The sequence below is a fragment of the Megalobrama amblycephala genome, linkage group LG1 (genome assembly GCF_018812025.1).
Source record: "Megalobrama amblycephala isolate DHTTF-2021 linkage group LG1, ASM1881202v1, whole genome shotgun sequence".
Taxonomy (NCBI): Eukaryota; Metazoa; Chordata; class Actinopteri; order Cypriniformes; family Xenocyprididae; genus Megalobrama; species Megalobrama amblycephala.
This window is the reverse complement of record NC_063044.1, coordinates 64576017-64580657: the sequence shown is the minus strand read 5'-3', so window position 1 is coordinate 64580657 and position 4641 is coordinate 64576017.

The window sequence follows — 4641 nt, the reverse complement described above, 5'->3', positions numbered from 1 at the left end:
ATGATATTATGCACTGTAGATGATGATAACTTCAAACTCTTTGCAATTTTTCTCTGAGAAACTCCTTTCTGATATTGCTCCACTATTTTTCGCGCAGAATTGGGGGAATTGGTGATCCTCTGCCCATCTTGACTTCTGAGAGACACTGCCACTCTGAGAGGCTCTTTTTATACCCAATCATGTTGCCAATTGACCTAATAAGTTGCAAATTGGTCCTCCAGCTGTTCCTTATATGTACATTTAACTTTTCCGGCCTCTTATTGCTACCTGTCCCAACTTTTTTGGAATGTGTAGCTCTCATGAAAACCAAAATGAGCCAATATTTGGCATGACATTTCAAAATGTCTCACTTTCAACATTTGATATGTTATCTATATTCTGTTGTGAATAAAATATAAGTTTATGAGATTTGTAAATTATTGCATTCCTTTTTTGTGTGACCCAACTTTTTTGGAATCGGGTTTGTATGTGAACCACTGATTCTCAATACTGTGTGTGATGATCTACGACTGTTTTTTTTTTTTTGTTGTTGTTGTGTGATGGTTGTTCATGAGTCTCTTGTTTGTCCTGAGCAGTTAAACTAAGCTCTGTTCTTCAGAAAAAATCTCCAGGTCCTGAAGATTCTTCAGTTTTCCATCTTTTGCATATTTGAACCCTTTACAGCAGTGACTGTATGATTTTGAGATCCATCTTTTCACACTGAGGACAATTGAGGGACTCAAACACAACTATTAAAAAAGGCTCAAACATTCACTGATGCTCCAGAAGAAAACACGATGCATTGAGAGTCGGGAGTTTTTTTTATATATATATATATATATATATATATATATATATATATATATAATTAGAATATAGATGAAATATTACGGAGCCCCTAAAGGGACATGGTGGTAGAAAAAAAAATTTTACTTGGTGGTGGAAAAAAATTTGGGATGGGAGGAATTTTTTTTTTTCAAATCTTTTACGAAAAAAAAGAGTACTCAAAGTTCCCTCGCAAAGATGTTTTGCGTTCCCTCGCAAAGATGTTTTGCGTTCCCTCGCAAAGATGTTTTGCGTTCCCTCGCAAAGATTGCGTTCCCTCGCAAAGATGTTTAGCGTTCCCTCGCAAAGATTGCGTTCCCTCGCAAAGATGTTTTGCGTTCCCTCGCAAAGATGTTTTGCGTTCCCTCGCAAAGATTGCGTTCCCTCGCAAAGATTGCGTTCCCTCGCAAAGATATTTTGCGTTCCCTTGCAAAGATTGCGTTCCCTCGCAAAGATATTTTGCGTTCCCTCGCAAAGATGTTTTGCGTTCCCACGCAAAGATGTTTGCGTTCCCTCGCAAAGTTATAATCGTTCCCTTGCTGTGAGCTGAGCTCGGACAAACACTTCCTCTTTAATGTCCCGCTGGCTGGCAGTAGTGTTTTAGTTAGTAACATAAGTTAATAATGCACACAAATAATGCGCGGCTCATAGAGTTTGAACTTGTTGGACTCAAAAATGAATGCAGTCAGTGCTTATGTCAAGCAGTTCGGTTGGTAATATATTCACAGATTCGAGCTTCCCGGATTAATAACTCGTGAGCTCAACGTTGTTAAAACACAAATGCAGCTACTTCCAATCATAGTAGCCTAGACAACAAGCTACAACAACCCAATTTTCCTCAAATGTGTTTTATAATAAATTGGTCTCTATGAGCAGGCGGCGGAGATACACGCCTGAAGGGACCGTCTGAAAAGTGCAAAACCCGAAACCCTTTTGCTCATTTTATATTACGAAAAATACTCAATAACTTCACTGTAACATACTGTACTGGCACCAAATTCAGTTCATACATCACTGCTCTCCTGCTGGTTATAGGTACTACAACACTTAGTTTGGCAAGTAGCACTTAAAGGCCTTCTTTACACAAATGATGTTGGTACACAGCTTACATACAACAGCTTTTGCATGATAATGGCTTACTGGATTTGATGGCATTACAATTTATTTAATATTTTTACTAATAACAGTTAAGTTATTATTATATTATTTTATTTAATAATTAATAATCATAAACGTTATGCATTTTTTTTTTTTTTTTATCAAACTAAGTGTTGGGTTTTGCACTTTTCAGACGGTCCCTTCAGGCGTGTATCTCCGCCGCCTGCTCATAGAGACCAATTTATTATAAAGCACATTTGAGGGAAATTGGGTTGTTGTAGCTTGTTGTCTAGGTTACTATGATTGGAAGTAGCTGTATTTGTGTTTTTAACAACGTTTAGCTCACGAGTTACTAATCCGGGAAGCTCGAATCTGTGAATATATTGCCAACTGAACTGCTTGACATAAGCACTGACTGCATTTCTTCATTTTTGAGTCCAACAAGTTCAAACTCTATGAGCCGCGCATTATTTGTGTGCATTATTAACGTAGGCTATGTTACTAACTGAAACACTACTGTCAGCCAGCGGGACATTAAAGAGGAAGTGTTTGTCCGAGTTCACAGCAAGGGAACGATTATAACTTTGCGAGGGAACGCAAACATCTTTGCGTGGGAACGCAAAACATCTTTGCGAGGGAACGCAATCTTTGCGAGGGAACGCAAAACGTCTTTGCGAGGGAACGCAAAAGATTTGAAAAAAAAATTCCTCCCATCCCAAATTTTTTTCCACCACCACGTAAAATTTCCTTCCTTCCCTTTTTTTTTCTACCACCATGTCCCTTTAGGGGCTCCGTAAAATATAGATGAATATATATGAAATAATAATAATATAAAAATAATATAAATGAAATTTAGATGAAATATAGATGAATATACACTACCCTCCAAAAGTTTGGAAACGCCTTAGAAAAGTGGGGTTTTGGATAATATTGGCATGAATCCTTTTTAATTTGTGATAATTTTACACTGAAAAGGGACAACACAAACTACGAAAACATATTTTATTACATAAACAGTTTATACATACAAAAACTTATATTTTCGATTCATCAAAATATCCACCATTAGCAGCTATCTGACCTAAACTGGGTTCTAATCGGTTCATTGTATTCTAAACTTAACTAGCAATCAATCGTTAAAGCTAGTAAAGTGTGCTGCTGACCCAAAAATCTTTTACAAACCTGGCCCAAGTTTAAACCAGTAACCAGGCATCACAGCTGGCAAAGGGGCATGTCTGACTTTGACATGTATATATTGCCATTATTATGTAATCATAATGAAAATGATTATTGCTGGTCTTCAATGATAATGTCAAGTTACTGTGATGTATTTGCACCAAAAAATGATAAGGATTCATATTGTCCAAAACCACACTTTGCCAGGGGTGTTTCCAAACTTTTGGAGGGCAGTGTATATGGAATAAATAAATAAATATATATATATATATATATATATATATATATATATATATATATATATATATATATATATATATATATATATATATATATATATAAATCATAAGATGTGATTTTGTTTTATTCAGTGTTACTACCAGCAAACACTAACAGGTACATTAGTGTTAATATTTTGAAGTATTAACTGTCCATACATTGCACTTTAAAAAGAATCTGTTGAGGCTCTTGTTGGTGAAAATAATATATATTTTTTGGAATATATTTTTCTTTGTATCTGTCAAAATAGTAAAAGATTATCCTACAATATATGTGACATCAAATACGGGTTATCACAAAAGTAATCTAAATGTAATCCAAAAGTAGTCAGATTACATTACCAAAAATGTGTAATCTAAGAGATTATATTACTGATTTGACAAAGACAAATTTTCTCATGTAGTTTGTAATCAGTAACTTATAAGTAATCTACCCAGCTCTGGCTATGACTTTGTATAGGCTGTCAAAAATAGGGGGCTAAGCCCAAAATAGCTAAACACTAAGCTTTTAACTGTCTTAACCACAAATTATTGGTCAGGAAATAGGCAAAATTTAAGCAAATTCACTACTTAAGCCATTGGTGTCTCAGAAAAACATCAGACAGAATGAAGTTTTTGTCAGAATGTGGAAATTTTATGATATTTATGATAAATTTTAATATTATAATGAAACACGAGTTGCATGGTGATGCTCCAGAGCGGTGTCTTTGAAAATCTGCTGAGAAATATAATAATAAATTCATCTATAGCACAGCAAGGCATTTTAGCTGCTGCTATTGGTGAACTGCTGCTTCACTGTGAAAAGTCATTTCATTCTTTGGAGTACAGGAGAATATTGCAGAATGGCTTGTTTCGCACATATGAAAAGTCGTTATCTAAAGAGGAATGATCAGATGTTATTTTTCAACAAGACAATGCTCCTGCCCAAACTGTAAAGACAACTAAGAAGTGGCTTGAACCCTACAGTGAATATTTGGTCTCACATTAAACTCAAACGAGCTGGGAGAAATTTTTCGACTAGTCATGAACTGTTTGAAGCCATCAACACTGAGTGGAACAACATCGACTCTTCTTCCTGTAAAAAGTGGTCTGCAAGTTTACCCACACGGCTTAAACATTTAAAGAAAACAAAGGGGAAGGATATTCCATGCCAAGTTCCTTTATCTACATATTTGTGCAATTCTTGCTAATTTCCTGACCAGTGATTTGTGATTCAAATGGTTAAGACCGTTAAAAGACCTCTAAATATTTTGCAATTTTTGGCTTGGCCAAGTTATTTTGCTAT